The following is a 27,531-nucleotide window of genomic DNA, read 5'->3' on the forward strand; positions in this document are numbered from 1 at the left end:
AAGACGCTCTATGCCGATGGGAGAACACTACTCCACCTTCACGAGAGGCTGAAGCTGTGTTGGCAGGAGATCATCTCCCACCGACGTAGCACTGGTGTGGACAGCACTTGGGTCATTGTAACTTGCGTCACTCAGGGGGGTGTCTTTTTCACATTCCTGCACAACGTAAGTTCAATGGACTTAGGGCAGGTCTATACTACCACTTAAGTAACTAAAGAGAGATGGCTGGAGAGACTTAAAGAGAGTTCCTATGTGTGTGCTATGTTTGGAAGAGTAGATTTAGGCAATATCTTAATGTCATTGTAAATCACAGAAATGGAAAGATTCCGGGTTTCCAGCTGTAACAAAACATATATCACTGAGAGCACATTTTTGTGTTTCTGAACTACGAAAATTATTCATCATCAACTTGAGTCAAATGAAAACAGTGACAAGCTGCTTTGGGATCCATATATTTATGCATGAACAAAAAAGTTAGAATGAGGGGTTTTTTTGGCACAAATTGCATGTGCCAGTGATGGATCAAACTTTTCCTTTATTGGCTGAAGATACACAACCCAGCAATGTGCTGCATACAACCTTGGAAATGGAGCTAGTCACCTGGAAAAGGGAGAGGATTCTAAATATTACTCTTCAGAAAGTGAAAAGTGAAAGTCCCCTATGGGGCAATACTTGCCCTTAAGCTTAGTGATACAGAGGCTGCAACAGGAGTGGATGTCTCTTCATCGCCCACTGCCCAATGGGAAGAGGGTGGAATGGGGTAGTGGGGTTGGTTCCGGCAGCAGTACCCCACTGGAAGCTTGGCTGCTGAGTTGGACAGATAAAGAGGATAGACAGCCAAGCCCATTCAGTCTGCTTCTGCTACTATGCCAATCATGGCAATATTTTTGAAAAGTCCACACCTACCTGTTATGAACTGAATGGCACTGAGCAATTTGTTTTACACTGGCCTCCAAATAACAGTTAGATGTTATCATTTTCAGTCACTACCAACCTAGGCTGGATTTGCACTGGTAAATTTAAGATGGAAGATTCCATATCCTCAGATATCATGGTGAAGAGTAATGCATAAAATCAGATGGAGCCTATTAATCCCTTGAGCTATTCAGTGCCCCATTAGTGACAATCTAACATAATGGCCCACTGGAAGTATATAATCATGATCTAATTAATCTAAAATGAGTTAATTGTGATTCATGCCCTAGGAATACCAAAGGAGTTAAGACAAGGTGGTCAAAGAGAATATGGCCTAAATTCTGAGGTGGTTGTGTAAGGGGGTGCAAGGTGCACTGCAGTTAGAGGCTGAGTCTTATTTGGCGTAATTTACACCAGTCCCTGGTGTATAGCTTATGTCACCTTTTGTATCCTCTGAATCTACCCCTCAGCATTGCCAACACAAGGATTTGTACAGAGCGTACTGAGTTTTCTAACCTGAAACCCAAGCTCTTCCCTGGTCACTTTATTTTTTCACTGAACATACATTAGAGAAAATCTACTCTTCAGTGAGTTCAACGAAATTAGATAATCAAAGCTTCAGCTAAGTATATGAGTGACTGACTGCACAATTGTCCATGTACGGTAGTGTATTTGGCTGTGTATGGGAGATCATGCTGCCCTGGTTGGGGTCGGCTCAAAGAGACTGGGACTTGCTGCTGCTTCCAGCTGAGGAAGCAATCTAAGTGGCAGAGAGGCCTGTGTTTATAGAGCAGAAAGAAAAGCTTCTAATCCCAGCTTCCCAGTTGTGTGTTTTATTTAGTAACTATATCCGCAGCACCTGAATTCATTACAGTGCATTAACACATTTTTGCCTTCCTCCAATGCATCTGCTCTAAGTGAGGAACCTGTTTTTTTTTTTCAGTTTACTTTAAAAAAAATGACCCACCAAAGCAAACATATGACAACTGGTCTTTAGAAAATAAATACCCAATATTTATTTTTGCTGTGTGCATACTTCTTAAATGATTTTTTTTTTACTAAATAGTTCATATTTTATTCCTTTTCTTAAGGCAAATTTGTAAAAGGCAAGGAAATCAGATTAAAAATATCCAAGGCTGCTACTTCTCAGAAAGCCCTAACAGTAAGTCATCTGACTTTTATAAAAAAAATCCCACTGTTGTACTATTCAGTTTGATACAAAAATTAACAAAATCAAATTTAGATTTGTGTAAAAGAGAAACTCTTACTCCTAAAAACGAGTCCAATTATATAAAACAAACACAGAAAAATAGCAAAAATGAAGCAGCAGAAAGCGTAACTGCAAAAGTATAAGTACCAGATTACGTGTTCAGGTATTTCAAGTCTTACGTTTGCTGAGGCTTACTTCACTTCTCAATAGACTAAATTCACTTCTCAATATCATCAGTTTTTATTTTCTAAGAAATTCAAGGGAGTATTTTTGAATTCTTAGAACAGCTGCAATACTCCAGGAGTAACATACTGAGCTATGATTGTCTATAATATTTTATGAATTACAGCTGTTAAAGATTTGTTTGCAAAACAAACTCCTGTATCTTACTGGCTTTGACATCAACTGGATGGAGTAGGTGACAAATAGATGTAAATAAATGGGAACTTCTGTGAGACTCCCGAAAGGAAAGTATCATGTAAAATACAAAGTAATCCAGAACCAATTGTGTGTGTAAAAAGAAAAGGAGTACTTGTGGCACCTTAGAGACTAACAAATTTATTTGAGCATAAGCTTTCGTGAGCTACAGCTCACTTCATCGGATGCATTGTGTGTGTGTTTCCCCTATTCACAGATTCATCTGAAGGAAGCATGCACTGTGTGTTTAGATGCTTAATGCAGTATAAATTCTAGAGCTCATTCACTGAGAGGAGACTTTCAGTATTTATTTTCCAGGAAGTCGTGCAAACAAGCAGATTCTAATATCATGCCATGAATCAAATCAATTTTATTTATTTTATTCTTTCAATTTATAATTCATCCTTACAAAATACTCTTAAGTGCAGGCATAATTTAAAATGAAATAATATAATAGATAAGTAGATAGTGTGCTAACGTCTGAGGAACATTTACTTAGTGGAATGAAAGATGCTGTGGATTAGAGAGGAAATGGGATAGAGACTTGTTTGGGAACCTATGGATCTTGCATAGAACGATTTTGTTGGCTTTTTTAGAAGTGATCAGGGCTGGTTCAAACAACTGATAAACATTAAATTAGGGGACCCCAGCTACAAGGCCCAAGATTCAGTTTATGGCCTTAGCACAGCACCAATAGCTCTGCCATGCCAGATAGAGGAAGGATTTAGACCCAGAGTGTGACAGCCTGTTTGGAATGTGTCCACAACTAGCACGTATCTTTCAACAGGACAGTTACACTAATCAGTCACTAGACTTAAAGCAGATTGTGCCTCCTACCAGATGACATTGTAGGAGGAGTAGCAAACATCCCGCTAAAATTTGGATGTATTGGAATTGTCCTGCTAGATCAGGTCAACGATCCATCTATTCCAGTATCCTGGACCTGACAGATACCAGTACAAAATACTTCAGAAAAAACCACAAGGATGGCCAGTTATGGAATTCCCATAAGGGAACTTTCTCCCCAACCATCAGTTAGTGTTTGGCTAATGCCCTGTAGCACAAAGGTGTATATTCCTTATGCTGTTTTCATCGTATCAAATATAACTGTGGATGTTCTCATTATTCATATAAATGCTGAGTCCTGCTAAACAACCAGCCTCCATTTCGTATGGCAATGCGTTCCATCGGTAAACTATGCACTGTGTAAATGAATTTATTTTATCTGTTTTAAACTCTCGTCCTTTCAATTTCACTGGACATCTCCTTTCTCTTCTATTATGGGAGAGGATAAATAGAAACATCCCATACACCTCCTCTATTGTTTTGTGTACCTCTGTCATTTCCCATCTTATTTATCGCCTCAATCTTTTCAATATCTGGTCACATGAGATTCCCAAAAGGAAAGTCTTGTGTAAAATATAAAGTAATCCATGGCTCTGATCTCTGGGTCTCAATCCCTTATCCATAAAAAGGAGGGGAATGGTACTTACCTACCTCATAGGAGGTGGTGGAAGGCTACATTTATTAATGCTTATGAGGTGCTCAAATACTACAGTGAGGAGAGAAACATATTAGTACCTAAATAGTGACTGTGATGACAGGATCTAATTCAGGAATTTTTGCATTTTGTGCATACTCAAAAGGGAGAAAAATACTTGTATTTTAATATCAAATCTAGCAATCTAAGCAGAAAGGGAAGTCATTATACATGAAAGAAACATGGTCTTTTGTAATTAGGTGTTTAAAGTATCAGTTTCATTCTAATCATAATTTTTTTTATGTTTAGATTTACCTTCTAATATTTTAATAGCTTTAGTATCAAGTAAGGAAGTCCTTTGTAGCTTAGCTCATGAACCTGTCCAGGACATTGCACTTAATGAGGTTTATAATTCAATAGAACTACATCTGCATCTTTAATTACGCCTAACACTTAATCTTCATTGCACCACTTGAATCGAAAGATCTAAAATTAAACCTGCTGCAGCCTAATCTAATAATAAACATGCATGACATTTTGTGCAAAATATGTGCCTGAATGGTGAATATGTGCCTGAATGCACCTCAGAATGGTGCACACTTACAATTTTGCTTGAAGTAACAAAACATAGTTTATTTATTTTAATTTTATTTTTCAGACATTTTAACATATCCATATAGACATATTCAAATACAATGACACAGAAAATACAGCAGTAGTACATATTTAACAATAACACAGTATGAAACATTGATAGATAAGTACTCCTGAGCATAATAAGATAAATAATTTCCTAAAAACGCCTCCCCGCATAAAAGAGAAGCACCAGAAGCCCAATTTACTTGGAGTCAGTTTGTAATGCTCTCATGAAAGACCAAGTGTCTTCATAGTTGGATCTTGTGCCTCTGATGAGGGTGGTGTTGGTTAGCTCAGTTAGCCAATCAAAGAATTGGGGGGGATTAGCAGATTTCCACTTTTGTAAAATGACTCTTTAGGCCACAATAAGTGCTCCAGCAATCCATTTCCTGGCATTACACAAACTGGGTAGATCTTCTAGAATGACCAAAACACAGGAAGACTGATGTAGGGGGAAACCTCTACCCTGGTTACCTTGGAGCACCACCCACTTCCTTCCAAAATGTGGATATACTTTGACATTCAAAGACTATATAAGACAGGTTTGCATTGGAGCTGTCACATCTCCAACATTTACTATGTGGAGCTAGTCCATCTATACGCAATCTCTCAGGAGTCCTATAATATTGACTTAGAATTTTGTTCTGAAAGAAACGCAAAAACATGAAAATATGGTGCCAGATATTATCCCACCTGTCAGAGGAAATAGAGATGGTTAGCTCCTTGTCCCATTTTTCTTCTATGGTACAGTCAGTAGGATAAATCAAGGAGTTCAGCCCACAAAATGTTTTTGGCTAACATGCTTTTTAAGGTGCACTTCAACTGGAGTACTGTTTGTGGCCTGCCAACAATTCCTCAGATGCTTTATAATTTTGAGTGGAGGTTTATTGTAGAAAGGACCTTCTCTGGTGGGGCTGGTATTTATCACAAAGGTATGTGCAGGAAGCTAAAGTTGTGCTTTTGATAATATCTTTTATGGTTTATATGGCCTTGGTTAGCCAGGGGCATTTGAGTTTTGAGCTATTAGCCAATGTAAACCAGGGACTATTCCAGATTGGCAAGGAAGGAGTTCATAGAATCACAGAATATCAGGGTTGGAAGGGACCTCAGGAGATCATCTAGTCCAACCCCCTGCTCAAAGCAGGACCAATCCCCAACTAAATCATCCCAGCCAGGGCTTTGTCAAGCCTGACCTTAAAAACTTCGAAGGAAGGAGATTCCACCACCTCCCTAGGTAACGCATTCCAGTGTTTCACCACCCTCTTAGTGAAAAAGTTTTTCCTAATATCCAACCTAAACCTCCCCCATGGCAACTTCAGACCATTACTCCTTGTTCTGTCATCTGCTACCACTGAGAACAGTCTAGATACATCCTCTTTGGAACCCCCTTTCAGGTAGTTGAAAACAGCCATCAAATCCCCGCTCATTCTTCTCTTCCACAGACTAAACAATCCCTGTTCTCTCAGCCTCTCCTCATAAATCATGTGTTCCAGTCCCCTAATCATTTTTGTTGCCCTTCGCTGGACGTTTTCCAATTTTTCCACATCCTTCTTGTAGTGTGGGGCCCAAAACTGGACACAGTACTCCAGATGAGGCCTCACCAATGTCGAATAGAGGGGAACGATCACGTCCCTCAATCTGCTGGCAATGCCCCTACTTATACATCCCAAAATGCCACTGGCCTTCTTGGCAACAAGGGCACGCTGTTGACTCATATCCAGCTTCTCATCCACCGTAACCCCTAGGTCCTTTTCTGCTGCCTAGCCATTCGGTCCCTAGTCTGTAGCGGTGCATGGGATTCTTCCGTCCTAAGTGCAGTACTCTGCACTTGTCCTTGTTGAACTTCATCAGATTTCTTTTGGCCCAATCCTCTAATTTGTCTAGGTCCCTCTGTATCCTCTCCCTACCCTCCAGCATATCTACCTCTGCTCCCAGTTTAGTGTCATCTGCAAACTTGCTGAGGGTGCAATCCATACCATTCTCCAGATCATCGATGAAGATATTGAACAAGGACTGACCCTTGGGGCACTCCACTTGATACCGGCTGCCAACTAGACATGGAGCCATTGATCACTACCCATTGAGCCCAACTACCTAGCCAGCTTTCTATCCACCTTATAGTCCATTCATCCAGCCCATACTTCTTTAACTTGCTGGCAAGAATACTGTGGGAGACCGTGTCCAAAGCTTTGCTAAAGTCAAGGAATAACACATCCACTGCTTTCCCCTCATCCACAGAGCCAGTTATCTCATCATAGAAGGCAATTAGATTAGTCAGGCATGACTTGCCCTTGGTGAATCCATGCTGACTGTTCCTGATCACTTTCCTCTCCTCTAAGTGCTTCAGAATTGATTCCTTGAGGAGCTGCTCCATGATTTTTCCAGGGACTGAGGTGAGGCTGACTGGCCTGTAGTTCCCAGGATCCTCCTCCTTCCCTTTTTAAAAGATGGGCACTACATTAGCCTTTTTCCAGTCGTCCGGGACCTCCCCCAATCGCCATGAGTTTTCAAAGATAATGGCCAATGACTCTGCAATCACATCCGCCAACTCCTTTAGCACTCTCGGATGCAGTGCATCCAGCCCCATGGACTTGTGCTCGTCCAGCTTTTCTACATAGTCCCGAAACACTTCAGCTCTCTGTGGAGAAAGGTCACCTCCTCCCCATGCTGTGTTGCCCAGTGCAGTAGTCTGGGAGCTGACCTTGTTCATGAAGGCAGAGGCAAAGAAAAGCATTGAGTACATTAGCTTTTTCCACATCCTCTGTCACTAGGTTGCCTCCCTCATTCAATAAGGGGCCCACACTTTCCTTGACTTTCTTCTTGTTGCTAACATACCTGAAGAAACCCTTGTTGTTATTCTTAACATCTCTTGCTAGCTGCAACTCCAGGTGTGATTTGGCCTTCCCGATTTCACTCCTGCATGCCCGAGCAATATTTTTATACTCTTCCCTGGTCTTTTTTCCAACCTTCCACTTCTTGTAAGCTTCTTTTTTGTGTTTAAGATCAGCAAGGATTTCACTGTTAAGCCAAGCTGGTCGCCTGCCATATTTACTATTCTTTCTACACATCGGGATGGTTTGTCCCTGTAACCTCAATAAGGATTCTTTAAAATACAGCCAGGTCCCCTGGACTTCTTTCCCCCTCATGTTATTCTCCTAGGGGATCCTGCCCATGAGTTCTCTGAGATTGTCAAAGTCTGCTTTTCTGAAGTTCAGGGTCTGTATTCTGCTGCTCTCCTTTCTTCCCTCTGTCAGGATCCTGAACTCGACCATCTCATGGTCACTGCCTCCTAGGTGCCCATCTACTTTTGCTTCCCCTACTAATTCTTCCTGGTTTGTGAGCAGCAGGTCAAGAAGAGCTCTGCCCCTAGTTGGTTCCTCCAGCACTTGCACCAGGAAATTGTCCCCTACGCTTTCCAAAACTTCCTGGATTGTCTGTGTACCGCTGTATTGCTCTCCCAGCAGATATCAGGGTGATTGAAGTCTCCCATGAGAACCGGGGCCTGCGATCTAGTAACTTCCGTCAGTTGCCGGAAGAAAGCCTCGTCCACCTCATCCCCCTGGTCCAGTGGTCTATAGCAGACTCCCGCCATGACACCACCCTTGTTGCTCACACTTCTAAACTTAATCCAGAGACTCTCAGGTTTTTCTTCAGTTTCACACCGGAGCTCTGAGCAGTCACACTGCTCCCTTACATACAGTGCAACTCCCCCACCTTTTCTGCCCTGCCTGTCCTTCCTGAACAACTTATATCCGTCCATGATGGTACTCCAGTCATGTGAGTTATCCCACCAAGTCTCTGTTATTCCAATCACATCATAATTCCTTGACTGTGCCAGGACTTCCAGTTCTCCCTGCTTGTTTCCCAGGCTTCTTGCATTTGTGTGTGGGCACTTGAGATAACTCGCTGATTGTCCCGCTTTCTCAGTATGAGGCAGGAGCCCTCCCCTCTCGCGCTCTCCTGCTCGTGCTTCCTCCTGGTATCCCACTTCCCCACTTACCTCGGAGCTTTGGTCTCCTTCCCCCGGTGAACCTAGTTTAAAGCCCTCCTCACTAGGTTAACCAGCCTGCTTGCGAAGATGCTCTTCCCTCTCTTCGTTAGGTGGAGCCCGTCTCTGCCTAGCACTCCTCCTCCTTGGAACACCATCCCATGGTCAAAGAATCCAAAGCCTTCTCTCCGACACCACCTGCGTAGCCATTCGTTGACTTCCACAATCTCAATTGACTTCGACGATCTCTACCCAGGCCTTTTCCTTCCACGGGGAGGATGGACGAGAACACCACTTGCGCCTCAAACTCCTTTATCCTTCTTCCCAGAGCCACGTAGTCTGCAGTGATCTGCTCAAGGTCATTCTTGGCAGTATCATTGGTGCCCATGTGGAGGAGCAGGAAGGGGTAGCGATCCAAGGTCTTGATGAGTCTCGGCAGTCTCTCCATCACATTGTGCATCCTAGCTCCTGGCAAGCAGCAGACTTCTCAGTTTTCCCGGTCAGGGCAGCAGATAGATGACTCAGTCCCCCTGAGGAGAGAGTCCCCAACCACCACCACCTGCCTCGTGTCGTGGAACCCCCATCCCTAGGACAGTGCATCTCATGCCTTCCAATCAGCAGAGTCTCCTTCTGTTCCCTTCCCTCAGATGTATCATCTAGTCCACTCTCCACATTAGTATCTGTGGAAAGAACATGAAAATGGTTCCTTACCTGTATCTGCGTTGCTGGTACATGGACACTCCCCTTTCTTCTTCAGGAGGTCACATGCTGCCAAATTTCTTCACTGTCCTCCTGTCCCCGCTGCGCAGCCTGCTCTGAATCTTCAGAACATTGTGTCCGTAGAAGCATATTCTGATGTCTGTCCAGGAAATCTTCAGTTTCTCTTATGCAATGCTGGGTCGATACTTGGTTCTCCAGACCTTGAACCTTCTCTTCCAATTTGGAGACCAGCTTGCACTTTGTACAGACAAAATCGCTTTTGTCCTGTGGAAGAAAGACAAACATGGCACATCCAGTGCAGGTCACAACAGCTGAACACTCCCCATCCATATTACCTTCCTTCTACGAGCTTCCTCAGGAGTTCTAGTGACTACTCAGAGAAGCTGGCAAGATGTAAGCCTCAGTGGGCTCTCCCCGGGCGAACTCCCAGGCAAACTCCCTCTGTTAGCCTCTCTGCTGTTCGCAGCTCACTGGCTTTTTATAATGGTCAGGCCCACTCAAGGCTCACCTGGAACAAAGCACTCCCAATTCACACTTTTCAAACAACCAATCAAGCACATGGTCAAACTGTCCCCACAAAAGACACTCAGTTGGTGAGATTAGAAGTGGTAATGGATGTGCTTTTCTGAACAACGCTCCAAAAGGAGGTAAACACTTATGTTTTTCCTTAAAGGTGCAAAAACATTTTTAAAAATGGAAGTGCAGAGAGAGAATCAAAGGGGTTAACTAATTTTCCTTCAATCCAAAGCCACACTGCATCTTGGGAAGAGCTGATGGGACAGAACCGTCTTATTAAAAGTGTAACCCTTCTGCCCGTCAGAGTTGGCAGCAACAAGGGCCGGGTTCAATATCTAGGGGATCCATTCGAATAACACAATGCAAACCGGCTCGAGCCCCCACCCAGTGACCTGGGACAAATATATACCACCCCCGCTGGGCGCCTCCAAGAGGTAATACTTCCCCTCTCGCAAGCACATAGTCTGAGTGTAGCAAAAGCCTTTTAATAACAGAGAGAAACAATGTGGCATTATGTTGGGGAAACACCACCAACAGGATTCATAACACAACCCATGAGCAAAAAAAAAAAAAACCCACCCCAAGCAAATTGGGGCATGCCCTTTTCCCTTTGGTTCTTGAGTCCAGCAACCCCAAATCACCCAAAGTCCCAAAAGTCCAATGCTCCAAAAGTCTCTGTCCCTGGTCAGGGCAGCCCCAGACTTCGAAAGTTTATCTGCGGAGCTTTACCTCCCAACCTGGGTGGAAATGGGACGGGGGTAAGAGGCACCTTACATGATCTGAAGCTGACCGCCCCATAGCTCCATAGCAGCGCTCCGCTCCGCCAGCCGCCCCACGAACTCCTTCGCTCAGCTGCTCTCCGCTCTGCCAGCCGCCCCACGAACTCCTTCGCTCAGCTGCTCTCCGCTCTGCCAGCCGCCCCACGAACTCCTTCGCTCAGCTGCTCTCCGCTCTGCCAGCCGCCCCACGAACTCCTTCGCTCAGCTGCTCTCCGCTCTGCCAGCCGCCCCACGAACTCCTTCGCTCAGCTGCTCTCCGCTCTGCCAGCCGCCCCACGAACTCCTTCGCTCAGCTCCACGGCCCACAAGCAGCTCCTGCCATCCACAAACTGCTCCGCGTCGAACTGCTTCACCAGCCGTCCCGCAAACTGCTCCACAATATATCTTCAGGCTCCCCCACTACTTAACACAACACTCAGTGATTTCAGCTCTTAGGTGAATTCAGCTTGTAGTAGGGGAGCCCCAGTGCTAGTGCACTGTCAGCCCAAAATGAGCTCAGCAGCCTACAACTAGACTTCTAATGAAATCAAAATTAGCTCTGATATTCCACAGTGGAGAGAGGAGGAAGTGCAATTAGCATGTAAGGCCCTCACCAAGGGGCCCATGCCACCAAGTATTAATACTTGTCCCCAGCCTCTCTCTATTCACACAGTTTTGGAACCCATGACCCTTGCCTAGCGAGTGCTACTTAGTTGATGGTGAATCCCTCCATCATAACAAAAGGCCAAATACAGTTCCAAGCACAGTTCCCATAATCAGGGTAATAACAATTTATTCTTTCTGCCCCAATAACAGAGACACTGGGGATCCCACAGCAGCCAAAGTGACCATTTGGGCAGCTATGGTCTCATTCTAGGCGTGGTGGGTGTGCCTATGCAAATGAGATCGGCCCCTGAAGTTCTTTTCCACAACTTGCCACACCTCACCACCAGATGTCAGGGTGGAGCTCATCCTGACACTGCTTACAAAAGTCTTAATTGAAAAACCAGGTGATATAAATATGTAACCCTTCTGCCTGTCAGAGTTGGCAGGAACAAGGGCCTGGTTCAGTATCTAGGGGTTCCATTCCAATAACACAATGCAAAACCGGCTCGAGCCCCCACCCAGTGACCTGGGACAAATATATACCACCCCTGCTGGGCACCTCCAAGAGGCAATACTTCTCCTCTCGCAAGCACAGAGTCTGAGTGTAGCAAAAAGCCTTTTAATAACAGAGAGAAACAATGTGGCATTATGTTGGGGAAACACCACCAACAGGATTCATAACACAACCCATGAGCAAAAAAACCCACCCCAAGCAAATTGGGGCATGTCCTTTCCCTTTGGTTCTTGAGTCCAGCAACCCAAAATCACCCAAAGTCCCAAAAGTCCAATGACCCAAAAGTCTCTGTCTCTGCTCAGGGCAGCCCCAGAGTTCAAAAGTTTATCTGCAGAGTCTTACCTCCCAACCTGGGTGGAGATTGGGGCAGGAGGGGTTAAGGGGCACCTTACGTGGTCCAAAGCTGATGGCTCCACCTCTCCATGGGGCTCCGCTCTGCCAGCCGCCCCATGAGCTGCTCTAGGCATCCAACAAACTGCTCTGCTCCACCAGCCACTCTGCTCTGGTCGCTGTCCTGCAAACTGCTCCGCTCCACCAGCCACTCCGCTCTGCTTGCCATCCCGCAAACTGCTCCACCATATATCTTCAGGCTCCCCCACTACTTAACACAGCACTCAGTGATTTCAGCTCTTAGTAAGTTTAGCTCTTTTGTGATTTCAGCTTGTAGTAGGGGAGCCTCAGTGCTGGTGTACCATTAGCCCAAAGTGAATTCAGCTCAGCAGCCTGTAATTAGACTCCTTAATGGAATCAAAATTAGCTCTGATATTCCACAGTGGAGAGAGGAGGAAGTGCAATTAGCATGCAAGGCCCTTATCAGGGGGCCAATACCACCAAGTATGAATACCTGTCCCTAGCCTCTCTCAATTCAGAGTTTTGGAACTCATGTCCCTTGCCTAGCAAGTGCTACTTAGTTGATGGCGAGTCTCTCCCTCATAACAAAAGGCCAAGTACAATTCCACTGTCCTTGATTCCCATAATCAGGGTAATAACAATTTATTCTTCCTGCCCCAATAACAGAGACACTGGGGATCCCACAGCAGTCAAAGTGACCATTTGGGCAGCTATGGCCTCATTCTAGGCAGGGTGGGTGTGCCTATGCAAATGAGATCAGTCCCTGAAGTTCTTTTCCACAACTTGCCACACCTCACCACCAGATGTCAGGGTGGAGCTCATCCTGACTCTGCTTACATCTACAATCAGGTTATGCCACCTCCACCATGATTTAAATATCTTGTGGGATAACTGTGGTATCTTCAAAAGTGGCAAAGAGTCCTGTGGCACCTTATAGACTTGTATTCCATAACAATTGTTTTATAACTCTATTTATTCTTGTCAAAATTGAAGCAGGAAATTTAAGTGGAATTAAGCTAAGCATATACATTAGTCTTGGTCCTACATTCATTTTAATAGCTTCTACCTTTCCTAGTAAAGATAATGGTAGTGAACACCATTTCTCCATGTCTTCCCCCCTCTCCCACTTCTCTGTGTATGACATCCAGGTGTGCACATGGGCAGTGAGTGGAACCCCCCCTTTGGGAAGGTTAACCCCTGGCTCCACCACTTCCTCCCACCCCTTCCCCCCCATGCCTGGAGCCCTGAGACCCCACCCCCGTGGCCAGAGCCACAAACCCCCCAGCTGGAGAAGGCCGGAGCACACCCCCCCTTGACTGGAGGAACCCTGGGCTGGCTGAAGCACTGAGCGCCCCTCCCCCACCCAGAGGAGCCCCTGGCTGGCCAAAGCTGTGCCATGCTTCCCCTCCCTGGATCCAATCCATCCAGGGGAAAAGCGTCTGTTAAAAGATGTTTTTGATATGCCTCATGCAGGTTCTGGGGTGGCTGAGGAGGTGGTATGTGCCTCCTCAGCCACCCCGGAACCTGCATGGGGCATAATAAAGCAAAAAAATTTGAGGCTGTTAATCTATTGGGCATCAATTAACAGCTGAACAAGCACTGATTTTTCATTTACTCTGTTAAGTTTTGTTCCTGCAATGTATGGGGGCTTAATGAATCCTCCCAGAGAATCAAAACTTTGAGGCACTCAAAATCAAATGGATGTCATACCACTTTCCTTAAAGAGATACTTTTAAGGAATGATGATGCAGACAAAAAACTATGGGTGGGATATGAGTATCACACCTCTTTCAACTTCAGAAGCAGGGAAGTAGTAATACAAATCCACAAGAGCCTACATTTTCAATTTATTCAGTCATCGTTGGATCCAGAGGGCAGTTAATAATTGAAGTCATTTTCAATACTAAGATTAATTTTGGGGAATTCTATAATCCTAATGGTGGCAATGCACCCTTTATCACAGAAATACTTTACATCATTTCTAATAGACTGGAACGCTATCATCATTGATACAGAGACAAATCTCAGTGTTCTATGAGAAAAATCTCAGGCCTTTGCAAATCATCCATTATCCCTACTGTAGGATATTGGACTAGTGAATATTTGGAGACTGAAGCATCCTACAAAGTGTGACTACACACATTTCTCCACAGTTCATGCCTTCTATTCCAGATTTTTTAAATGATATCTAAGGTACTAGCTCCTGCATATCTGGAGGCAGAAGTTGGTATTATCATCTCTGATCATGCTCCAATTTCTCTTCATATAGATACTGGTCATAGTACTATAAGATTCTCAAGACGGAAGTTAAACACACATCTACTTAGAGACCCTCAATTTCTTTAGATGATTGAAACATCCAGTACCAACATCTTGAAGGAAAATACAAATACTGTCTCCTCCACTAGAACTTTATGAGAAGCATTGAAGGCTACCTTAAGGGGAGAATGCATAAAATTCACATCTGAAAAGAAGAAAAGTTTTATTCACAGCAGATTAGCAGCGGACAATACTCAAAAGATATTCCATTAATCTGCCAGGCACAAACAACTGATGTGCCAGTTGCTAGCTTATCACTAAATGCTAAAAAGGCCTTCGATCCAGTGGAGTTGCCATACTGGCCTATTATACCTGCTTCCCATGGGTGTGCAGATACTACTTTTGATAAATCAGAACTTATCCTGATGCCTAAGTAGGTTTATCTGTTTGCATGAATGAAAGGAGAATGATTGTATTTGAGATGGATTTGGTCTATGGGAAGTATCTGTCAGTTGAGACTTATCCCAGTTTATCCAAAATTCTGATGTCTCACTGCAGATAATAGTGGTAGAATTGGAGAGGAGGGATTTTTGAGAGTGAGCAGAATGTCATTGGTGTATAGACTAATCTTGTATTCTTTATCCCAGATGGTAATTCCTTCAGTGGAGGTTGTCTGTCTGATATAGGTTGTTAGCAGTTCCATTGCTATAGGAAGTAGTTTTTTCAATTTTTGTTATCTCCTCCACTATAGTTAAAGCAAGGAATACATCGGGTATGCCCTCTATCGCCTTAACTATAGCCCTTTCAAGCTCCAGGGGAGGCAAACTAGGATCCAATCCTAGAATCTCAGAGAGTGTGTTCTGCAGAAAGCTAAATTTTTTTTTCCTTTCAGTCCTTCAAGGACCCCCAGTAACTGCAAATTATTCCTACATGATCTATTTTCAAGATCTTCTTCCTGTGTCTCCTCAAGAATAGTTAGTCTTTGCCTTAAGGAATCAGTCTTTGTTTTAATCTCCTTCAGTTCTGTGGCAGCTTTTTGTAGTTCGTTACTTAAATAGCTAAAATGAGCTTTGACTTCTCCCACATATTCAGAGAGCTCACAGATATCTTGAGATAAAAGGTCAAATGTGGTAGTTAGAAAGTCCTTCATAGCTACATAATCCTGTGTGAGAGACTGTTGGGTTTCCTTGGCCTTACCTTTCTTTCGAGACTCAGGTCTAGGTCATTTGGCATTTCTATTTTTCCCAGCAGAATCCATAACACAACTAAAAGGGTCCCCCTTGTTTAATTAGTACATTTCTGGCAGAAAGTTATTGTTTAGATACTTGGGAGCCCTTAATTGATGAGGATTTGGGGGAGGGGAGGTTGAGAAGACCAGGAGTCAGGCAGCTATCTTCTTTATGGGTCACCTTATCCCACCCACAAAAGTTTAAGCAGCCAGATCTAGGTTGCAATAGCAGCTGATGCTTGAGTTGGGATAGATATATCTGATTTTTTAAACACTAAGGTTTTTCTTTCTCAAGAAAAGGCTGGTCATAGTATTATCAGCCATCTGAGACCCCCAATCCTGCAACTGACAGCAGTGCATTCACATGGAGCCCTGTTGGGTTCAGTGACCTCCCTGTGGATGTAGCACTTTGCCTGAATGCTGTCAATTGTAGAACGCAATCAGAGAGAGAATCAATGGTGCATAGGTGGGATGGCTTAATAAGGTAAGTTTTATATTTAAGAGGAAATGGGTGGTATGGATGAGTACTAAAATGTTTATGAACAATTGAGTAAAAAGTATTTCTATTGTCCTGTATGGTGAAATTCACACCTATGCAGCGGTCCAGTGGAAGGCCTATGCAGCACTTAAGTCCTGTTTGAAGAACTTAGGCCCTGAAACTACAAGGAGCTTTGCATGGGGGGCGCGCTACTGAAATCATGGGACTCTACATGAATGCAGGGCTTTGCAGAACTCTTGTAAGGCCCTGATCCTGCAATGGAACCAAAATGGTGCCTTGGCCTTTTGCTGGCCCTCTGCACATGGGTAATTTATGTATTATAGTCAAGTTATTATGACACACACTTGATCTTTCCAATGCAATATTGAAATTTTATCTGTGATAAAAAGGAAATTAAAATGGCTAAAAAGAAACGTAGAAATTATTTATGGAATAAATGCTTGAAAGAAAAAGCAATATGGCAGATGCATCTGCAAGAACTGCAACTGATGTATTCCTGAAAGCTGAGCTCATTTACTTACTGAGAGGCTAAAATATACCATTGTACTTGGCCTGAAGATAAATCGAGGGCCCAGATCCTACACCGAACTCCACCCAACGTCAGGGGTCTGCCTATGTCAGGGGTTTTCCTTCATGGAGTTCAGTGAAATATTGTGGTCCAAATTAGGGCCTGTTCCAAAACTCCTACAGCTCAGTGGAAAGGCTCCAATTGACTTAATTGACTCTGGGTTAGGCTCTTACTGGGTTTTAGAGTACTTTTGATGTACTTTGAACTGAATGTAGTAAAACATAGTGAATCACCCCAGATGCGTTATGCTTCTGTGACATTCACTGGAAATCCCAGTAATGAATAACAAGACAGTACTTCATCAGGAGTCTGATCAGAATAATTAAACATCATCTGGGTCAGGGCAGCTAGCTTTGATCAACAGAGATGAAAGATTGGTGAAAACTCCACTGGGCCACAGAGTCCCTTGCTGTATTTTGCAGCCTGAACTAGACTTCATGTTTCAACTACATGCTATCTGATTGTAGTTAAAGAAGAGAAGATCAAAGCCTACAAATCTTCCTGATCTATATCAGTGCAGCAAATTAAAGGTAAAAATCTTGGTATCTTTAAAACACACAAACACAAAGTGAACAGTGAACTCTCTGCCATTCACCAGGAAATACAGCTTGTGCTTATGGATTTGGAAAGTCACTATCTTCTGATCAGGTGTCTTAAATTTGTGTCTTGTTTCTTTTTTTCTACTGTATTGATTTTTATCTTTGTGTTTTCTTTAGCCTTAAGGTATGCCAGGGGCTATATCATAACTAATGAATCAAAAGTAAAACAAAGGCATATAGTTGCTCAAACAATAAATAGAAAAAGAAAAGGAGTACTTGTGGCACCTTAGAGACTAACCAATTTATCTGAGCATAAGCTTTCGTGAGCTACAGCTCACTTCATCGGATGAAGCTGTAGCTCACGAAAGCTTATGCTCAAATAAATTGGTTAGTCTCTAAGGTGCCACAAGTACTTCTTTTCTTTTTGCGAATACAGACTAACACAGCTGTTACTCTGAAACCAATAAATAATGAATCATTCACTCAGTTCTTCATATTGCATGGCCATTTTCCCTTCTTCCTCCCCAACACACCTGTACCAGATAGGGTGGGGACAGTTTTGATGATAATTTCTCAAATTGACCCAGTTGGGAAAGAAGACAATATAATAACATGGATCCACTGTCTGTTACGATCAATTTTTATGTGAAGGGTTTCTAATTGTGATGGAAAAGCTTGTTTTCCCTTAGCTACCTTGAGACCAAACTTGAATATATGTCACATCTGGCTGCTTGGTTGCATCTTAAGACGAATGCTGGATCCAGGCTTTACAAGGAGCAAAAAATAGAACAGTGGCACCTTGCTGCCTTGCACAGAAATGGGAAAGCAATGTGGAAAGAATCTGACAGACACATGAAAAGTAATGGAAATGCTGTAAGGTCAAAAAGAGGGAACCAATATAGAGGTGTTAACTGCTATGATGATATAGGCAAAGTTGTGAATTGCAGGTTTGCACTAGGCCAGCTTAATATTATGTTTGTTTGTTTATTTTTTTTTAAAAAAGCTCTATCATTGCAAATTACAACTTCCCTTGTTTACTCTAGGAGCTTGCCTCAATGCATCTATGCCAATGGCTGGCTACAGATGGCTGAAGTTGAGACAAATCCCCAGTTTAAACACAGACTTATTTGCTGGGGTCAAAATTAAGGAGGAGATGGTGGGTAATTGATTTAGTAGGCAAGGGAGGAGGCTGTTTTAATTGTATTTAGAGCTGGCTATAAATGAGATGGCTATAAATGACACTAGAGAAAAATGGAAATTGCTCTATTGTAGTGAAATTTGATTGGAGTGCGTCAAGGGCAAGAGAAAGATGTGCCATTAACAGACCTGTCAAAGTGGAAAGTCATTAGTTAGCTAGCTTCTGGTTTTTGTTGTTTGGAAAGGTAGCAATAAATAACAGCTCTGAGATCAAGAATGCCAGATCTCCAAATCATACTAAACTGGGAAAAATAACACAAACACATAGATACAGAATGTTTAACAGATTGGGTGGATGAGGTTAGTGAAATTAAACCCAGAATAATAAGCCTCAGAACAGAGAATTAAAAAAAGCAAAAATATCTGCTGAACAGAAGGATGCTACAGCACAGAGACAGGAATGGCAACTGGGGAGTCACAAGGAAATATTCCTTTCCTTAATGTGCACTGAAAATGCAAATGCAACGCTAGGTTGTATTGCTCCAGGAATAAGAGATGTCATTATATAAAACAGTGGCTTGGCTTCCTGTTAGGATGTACTACATTTAGTGTTGCTGAATGCTAGTACCCTCAAAATATTGTGATAAAAAGCATATAAAATGCTGCTAAACTCTCTGAGATTGAATATAGCAAAAGGAATTAAAAAGCAAAGAGAATTAACCATACTTTTCATTACAAAGAATAGAGTTTGTAGCAGGGCCATCCCTAGACCAAATTTCGCCCCAGGTGATGAGAATCTTCAGCGCCCCCTCCCATCCGCTAAACTTTTGGATACCGTATTTTTTATTTAATTTCTAGCCAATTTCATGACTTTGATGCATGATTTGCATACATGATTCATCCCTGTCATATAAGACGATAACTTTGCATGCTAGGATATGTAAATCTGTGTTTATTCATGCCATATATAAGCAAATAAAAAAATTCATTTCCTTTAAGCTTACAGAAACTTTTTAATATTAAGAATAAATTGAAATGTACTAACCTCAAGAAATTTAATTGTGCCCCAACATTGGGTGGACCAGTATTAAATAGTGTTATGGTAGGTGACAGGTTTAGAATGTTAACCCTAGTCCTTTAGTTCAAAAGGTTGCTTTTTTCGTCTTTGACCTTCTGTACTGAAGCACAGCGTCAGAGAGATCCAAAGACTGGTCAATGGCATTTTCAAGTGATAAAATAGCAAGCGATGTCAGTCTCTCATTGGTCACTGTCGATTGAAGTTATGTTTTAATGAGCCTGAGCTTAGAAAAGCTGCGCTCACCATTTGCGACTGTGACCGGCAGCATGAGCAGAATCTTCAGAGCTATCAACACATGAGGAAAAGGGTCCTTCAGCGCTGCATCATGAATGAATTGGAGAATTTGGAGTGGAGAGTGCTTCCCATGTTGCAAACTGTGATGGATGTTGTCCAATTGGACATAGAGGTGTTTTTCATTGATGTCCAAACATTCCCTATGCGTCAGCATCCGCTGAAGATCTGTACAGTTGTTCAAGAGTATTTTCCTGTCTGCCGGCTGCTTACTACGGTCATACACAGGTCTTTTTGTGGTGCTTCATTTGTCTAAACCTTTCTTCAATGGACTCTCCCGCAGTGCCAATGAGTGACCAAAAAAATTCCCTCTTGAATATGTGAGCCATATTCTTTTTTATCATCATTCTCCTTTATACTACCATGAAAACTAGATGATTCTCAATCACTTTCCTCACATTTCCATTCCAGATCTTTTGGTAAATCTGCCAGTTCCTTAGTAATGGGACTTCCATCATTTATGCTCTGTTCCTCGATTTCTTCTGCACTGGGATGATCACTGCTGCCTAAAGCGCAGTCTATGTTGCTCTGTTTCAGATATTTTCTTATCAAATTTGCCCCTGGCTGCAAACTAGATTGCAGTTGAGCTTGTCGCTCCCTATACTGAGCTCCTGAAGGCTTCTTTGGGGGCATCTTTTATTTTCTATGGGGAAAACCAGACAGTATTAGGAAGAGCAAAAGTTTATGTTCCGCAGTCTTAGAAAATCATCAAACATTATGTGGTAAGCATGGCAAAAGTAGTCACAGTATTTCTTTTATATTGTTATGTACATAAGGGTTTGATAGCTATCTCTGGTGTCTCATTAAATATGTACTTTATTAATCGCTATTTACACTCTTCAAGTCTTAAAACACAAGTGCAATTTCACAATTACACAATAAAACAAGGCATTGAATATCACAGCTGGGCTCTCACTTCACTTTGTTCTTATATCTCACTGACTTACTGGCGACACCCTGTCCTTTATATACTCGCAAGGCATGGCTGACAATATTTTAGGAGGTTCAAGGAAAATATAATTCTGAGAAAGTCTAGAGGGTTCCACAAGATTCTACAAAGGTCCAGAACATTCTAGAAGGTTATTGAAAAATTAATCCGCGTAGAGAACACCTGAAATAGTTTACTTCACACATTCTATTTTCCCTTTTGTTGCTAACATCAAAAACAGCACCCTGAGCCTGGTGTCTCCCCCCCACCCCCAAGCCCAGCACCCCAGATGGTTGTCAGGGTCTTCTGCCCCCAAATCTGGCCTTGCTTTATAGGACAAGGTTGTAACTGATTATTAAATTGGGTTCCCTTTCAAAATATTTCATCATTCACATGACACTATTCCAGGGCTTCTCAGACATGCTGAGCTTTTACGTCTCCCAGTAACTTCACTGGGAGTTGGGGCCACCTACCACCTTGCAGAAGGAGCTGGGCAGATGGCAAGACTAGCCTCCCAATCCTTTCACTGTTCTATATGGTCTCTCCACTTGAAGACATATGTGAGAGACAGGTTCCAATTACCATGCCGAGATATGCTGTGCTTAAAATCTGCCCTGAAGAGCAAAATCACATCTAATATCTGCCTTATGGAATCTCAGCAGGAAGGCTGTGACTTGTAACATATGTGACAAAGTTCCTCCTCTGCCTTGGTGGGTCCTGCACTTATTGGCAGATTTGCTCACCTCAGAGATTCCCAGCAGCCCTCAGTTTGGCCACTTTTGCTAGTGGCTCAAACCTGCTGTCCTCTCAGCTAATCTCAACACTGGCCAGCATGGGGGAAACAGAGAACAATTCCCGCAGTCTCTGTGTCCCACCTAGTGGGTCCAGAACAGGCCAGATCCCTTTCCAATTTAGAGCTTCCCTTCTGGTGTTTCTCACAGACCAGGTCAACTCCTCCTGTGTCCGATCAGGAGTTGGAGAATGGGGGGGAACCTGGGCCCACCCTCTACACCAGGTTCCAGCCCAGGGCCCTGGGGGTAGCAGCTGTCTACAATATTCCCTGTATCAGCTACGTGACAGCTACAACTCCCAGGGCTACTGCCCCATGGGCTTCCCCCAGCACCTTCTTTATCCTTTATTCAGGATCTTCCTCCTGAAGCCTGACCATGCTTGAACTCTTCAGTCCTCCCACAACAAGCCTTCTCACTCCTTGCATACCCTCCTACTAACTGATGGGAGGTCCTTTTTGAACTAGGTGTCCTGATTAGCCTGCCTGCCATAATTGATTCTAGAAAGTTCTTAATTGGCTCCACGTGTCTTGATTAGCTTGCCTGTCTTAATTGGTTCTAGCAGGTTCCTGATTGATGTAGGGCAGCCCTTGCTCTGGTCACTCAGGGAACAGAAAGCTGTTCATCCAGTGGCCAGTAGATCTCCCTTCGACTCCTCTGCTGAACCTGACTGGCCTGGAGGGAGACTGCTGCTCCTGCTGCTGCGGGGCCTTGGGCCCTTGCTGCTGCCGCCACTGCCCCTGCTCCAGCTGCTCCCCTGGCCGGGCCAGACGCCATCTCCCCTACCTGGTTGCTGGCCAGCTGCTGGACCCATCCACCCACCCACCCTTGGGTGCTGTTGCTATGCCCCAACTACAGCCCCTTGGGGGGGTGGGGACAGCTGGCCCGCTCCCCAGAGGGGGGGGGAGTGAGGGACCCCTACCCCAGCCGTTGCTGCTACCGCTGCTGTGAATAATACCACCACCACCATCAACACCACCTGTGAGGGGTCCTCTCTGCCTGCCTGGCCACCGGGCTGCTGCCTGGAGCTGCTGCTGCTGCCTGAGAGCTACCGGACCCCGAAGGAGGAGGGGACGAGGCCATCTGCTGCTGGGGGAGTGCACACGGACTTTGTAGACCACTGTGGAGGGGGCCAGAAAGCTGAGTAACTTTCGGACTGTGCTCTTGTGGTGGGGGTTTTGACTGTATTTGCGGGGACACAGGGGGTGTGGCGTGGAGCCTGCCCCCTAGTCCATCACTGTGACCCTCCCCCCAAACCACCATCACCACCACCACCGTCGGCGCTGCCCCCTCCACTACCCCCAGTGGACACTCACCATCTGCCTCAAGCTCCTGCTTCTGGGACTCCGCTGCTTGGGTGGCCTGCTGCCCCCTTTCACCACCTTTGGGGCCTGCAGCAGCAGCCAGCCCGCACTGACTCTTTCGCAAGCGCACGTGGGCGCACGTGCCCCCCGCCCCATCCTGGACTGACCCCCCTTACCAGCCCCCAGCTTTGTCCCTGGCTCCCTACCCCATTTTCCCCCTGCAGCCTTTCTGCCCTCCCCTTTACCCCAGCACCTCGCTGGCTTCAGTTTGTTTGCCTGCCCCGCCCTTCCCCCTCTGCAGCCCTTGCTTGTTTGCCCCGCCCTTGCCTCTGAAGCCAGCCCCTGGGTTCCCTGTCCTGCCTCCAGCCTGGTTCTCCCCCCTCCCCATGGGATAGCCCTGCCCCGATTGGCCCCTTATTCAGTGCGCCCATGCCCACTCCCATGCGCTTGTGCCCTTCCCCCGTTTGAGTTTGCCCTGATCTCACTGCACTCCCTGAATGTTGTTCTGACCCCCCTCCCTTAGTGCAGCTAGAGGAGCCGGTTTTTTTTTTTTTTTTTTACTCTGAGTCGGTGACTATCCCCCACAAGCCCTCGAAAGCCCCCCTGTCCAGCCCATCCCGTTTGGCGCCCTCCTCCCCTGCCTGCAGCCTAGCGGGGAGGAGTGGTTGACCTGCCTCCCCCTTCCCCTTCTCTTTCCGGTGTCCTTCCCTCCCTCCCTGCTTATTATGGCGGGGGATACGACGGGTGGGGCCCCTCCAACAGCCCTCGTTACCCCTCCCCCGCCTGCCCCTCCGTCACCCCCCCAAGCCTCTACCTCAGCCGCCGCTGCCAAACCACCTGTTACCGCCCCCGCCGGGGTGCCGGCAGCGGCGGGCACCGGGGTGACCTCCGTTGCTGCCACGTTCCTCCCCCCCTTAGATTCTGGGGGAGTCCCCCCAGCCGGCGGGAAGGGCCGGGGTAGGAAGAAGGGGAAGGGCCCTGCGAAAAAGCCCAGGCCCTCCATGGCAGGGACTGCCCTCACTGCCGCGACCCTGCCACCGGTCGCAGCCTCCCACCCCGCTGCTCCTTCCACCAGTTCTGCGGGTGTCCCTCCCCCGGCCCCCAGGGCATACGCCCAGGTGGCGGCAGCCCCTCCACCTACCGTTACGTCATCTCTCCCTCCCGCCGCCTCCACTACCAGCTATAGCGGCCGGGGCCCCTTTCCCACCATGACCAGGAAGCACGGCGTCCGTTGCCTCCTGGTGCCCGCCTCACCCCACGTGGAGACATACGTGCGGGCGTTGGCGAGGGCGGTGGGGCCCATGGCCATTGTGGCGGCCTCCAAAATGTACGGGAAGGTGGTCTTCTTCCTGGCATTGGAGGCTGCCGCCCAGGAGGCGGTGGAGAAGGGCCTGGCGGTGGGGGGCGTGTTCGTCCCCCTCGAGCCGCTGGACGACCTGGGCGTCCGCCTGGTCCTGACCTCCGTCCCTCCCTTCCTTCCTAATGCCGCCCTGTTACTTGCCCTCTCTACCCTGGGGAAGCCCATCTCTGTTTTGAGCCCTCTCCCCTTGGGCTGCAAGGACCCCGCTCTCCGTCACGTCCTCTCGTTCCGCCGGCAAGTGCAGCTGCAACTGCCGCCGGCGGCGGCGCGTGACGGAGAGGCGCTTGAGGGGTCCTTTTTGATCCCCTACCAGGGGGCCCACTACCGGGTGCATTATTCCACAGGGGAGGCCCGGTGCTACCTCTGCCGGGTGATGGGGCACGTCCGGAGGGACTGCCCATTGGCCCGGCAAGGAGAGGCAACCGGGACACCCGAGCCCCGGCAGGGCGCTGGCCCCATCATCGCCGGCGCCCCTGGCTGCCCGGTGCCCGAAGCCGCCCCTCCTCCCCCTCAGTCCATCACTGCTCTCGCTCGGGCCCGAGGGGCGCTCCCCCCAGCACGCCCAGACGAGCGGGAGAGCCCCACCTCTGCTGCCTGCAATTCGGCGGGGCCCCCAGAGGAGGGTGCGGCAGGGATGCCACCAGGTGTGGGAGAGGGCCCACCCCAGGGGGACTCTTCCCTCCCTTATTCCGCCCCATCGCTGCCTCCCACGGTCCCTGAGCCATCATCCTTGCCCCCTGACCCGACCCCTGTTAGCCAGCCCCCCGATGATGCCATGGAGGGATGGGCCCTAGTCCAGGGGAAGTGGGGCAAACGGAAGGCTCGAGCTCCGCCCCTTTCTACCGATGCGGAAGCCCCCCGGAAGACCAGAAGGGGGGGCGCCGATGCTGAGCCCTCTGCTTTGCCCGCGGGTGCACACCATCCCCTGGTGCCGGCTGGGGAAAACGTGGCAGCACAGGAGGGCAGTGCCATCCCTCCCTTAGAGTCCCTTCCCTCGAAGGACCCCGATGGAGCTCCGCCTGCCCCATTACCATCCAAAACCCCTGTGAGCCTCGGGGCGAGTGTCGCTCCGGGCACTAGCGGGGAGACCTCCGGGGTGGCGGACGGAGAGCTCCCCTCCATATACGAGGAGATCGAGGCCCTGGGTCTGACCCCAGTCACCCAGGGGGAGGACGACCCTCTGCTAGCGGGCCTCGATCTGAGCGACCCTCACCCCGGCCCCGCCTGTCCCATGTCCCCTTCCCCTAACTGCCACCTTTGCTCCTGCCTCCGAGGGTTCCCAGGGCTCCTCCATCTGCCCGGCCGTGGATGGCACCCTGCGGTTAGCCGCCGAGCCCACCGAGGCGACCGCTGGTGCACTGCGGCTGGGACCCGAGCCCCATGGGTTGCCCCTCGAGGGCGTGGGGCGACTGACCTCCTTCCCGGGCGGGGACCCCACTGACGGTGCTGTGGCAACTATGCCGGCCGTGGTGCCAAAGCCCGGCATCATGGAGGGCCCCCTGCCCCACCCCCATCTCCCAGAGCCTGATCGAGAGGGGCCATCTTCCAACGGCTTGGCTCCTGGGGCCCAGGATCCTACCTATGCCCCTCTCCCTGGCTCTGCACCCAACCCTTGCCTTGCCCTTATTCTGAATCCCTGCCCTGCTCCTGATGTCAACCCCACCCTGTTCCCCCCACCTCCCGTGTTGTCACTGCCGCCCCTGGGGCCGTCATCTCCTCACTCCTAGAGGATAGCCCCCAGGGAGCAGCTTCTGTTTTCCCTAGTCCTGACTCGCTAGGGGCTGCTACCTTCCCTCCGTCGCCCCCGCTCGAGCCAGGGGTTGAGGGGGGCCACATGGTGTCAGCCCATCAGGCGCCACGTCGGGGGTCTACCCCTTGCCTGCCCGTTTGGGTGGGCCATGGGGCTGTGTCAGTAGTCCCTCCGGAGGACAGCCGGGGGCTAGTGGCCCCGGCCCCCCTTACGCTGCGGGAGGAGCTGCGGGAGTTCCTTGAGGACGTCCGGGGCTCCCGTAATAAGGTGCAGCTCACCCTGCAGCAATGGGGGGATTTCCATCTCATCCTCCGGGCCGCGAGGGCCCTCATGGGGGAGGGTAAAAGGACCGGGAAGCAGGCTGCTGTGACTTACCAGCGGGTCCGCCTCTTCCGTGACTCCCTAATTACCTACGGGGTAGGTCACGGATTGTTGCGTGGCCCGTTGGGAACCGCGAGCGTCCCTGCCGGTGAGGATCTCCCCCCCCCCGCCCTCCTTATGGAACCTCTTACCATCATCACGTTAAACACCCGGGGATGTAGGATGGGTCTCCGCAGGTGCCAGGTGCTCTCCTTCCTTCGGGAGGGGGGGGTACTCTGTGATTTTCCTGCAGGAGACCCATACGGATCCGGCTGCCGAAGCTAGCTGGTGGCTGGAATGGGGGGACAGGGTCTATTTTAGCCATCTCACAGTTCGTACGGCTGGTGTGGCGACCCTGTTCTCCCCCGACCTATGGCCCGAGGTGCTGGGGATCGCCGAGGCTGTGCCGGGCCGCCTGCTGCACCTCCGGGTCCGTTTGGAGGGGCTCATGGTCAATCTTGTCAACATCTATGCCCCGACATCGGGCCCGGAGCAGCTACGCTTCTTTCAGCAGGCGTCCGCCTTCCTCGGCACTTTGGATCCTCACGAGTGCCTGGTCCTAGGCGGGGACTTCAATACAACCCTCGAGGAGCGGGACTGCTCGGGAACCGAGCAGTGCCCGGCCGCCGCGGACGTCCTCTGGGAGATAGTCGACCATCACTCCCTGGTGGACGTCTGGCGCGACCACCACCCGGACGACGCCTCGACGTTCACTTTTGTCCGGGTGGAGGCCCGTTGGTCGCGCTACTCCCAGTTGGACCGCATCTATTTATCACGTTTCCGTCTTTCACAGGCCCACTCCTCCAGCATCCGGCCGGCCCCATTCTCCGATCATCACCTGGCCACCGTGACAGTCTCTCTCTGTGCAGAGAGGCCGGGGCTGGCCTATTGGCATTTTAATAACAGCTTGTTGGAGGACGTGGGCTTCGTGGCGTCCTTCCGGGAGTTCTGGTTGGCCTGGCAAGGGCAGCGGCATGCCTTTCCAACGGTGGTGGGACCTAGGGAAGGTGTGCGCCCGGCTCTTCTGCCGTGACTACACCCGGGGCGCCAGCCGACGGAGGGATGCGGCAATAGGGCATTTGGAACGGGAGGTCTTAGAGCTGGAGAGGCGTCTGGCCGCCAGCCCTGAGGATCCATCCCTCTGCGGAGCATGCCGGGAGAAGCGGGAGGAGCTCTGGGCCCTCGAGGACCATCGGGCCCAGGGTGCTTTTGTTCGATCCCGCATCTGCCTCCTTTGGGAGATGGATCGCTGCTCCTGCTTCTTCTACGCCCTGGAGAAAAAGAGGGGGACCAAGAAGCACATCACTTGCCTCCTTGCAGAGGACGGCACC

This window comes from Caretta caretta, chromosome 7 (assembly GCF_965140235.1).
Source record: "Caretta caretta isolate rCarCar2 chromosome 7, rCarCar1.hap1, whole genome shotgun sequence".
In the NCBI taxonomy this organism is placed as follows: Eukaryota; Metazoa; Chordata; order Testudines; family Cheloniidae; genus Caretta; species Caretta caretta.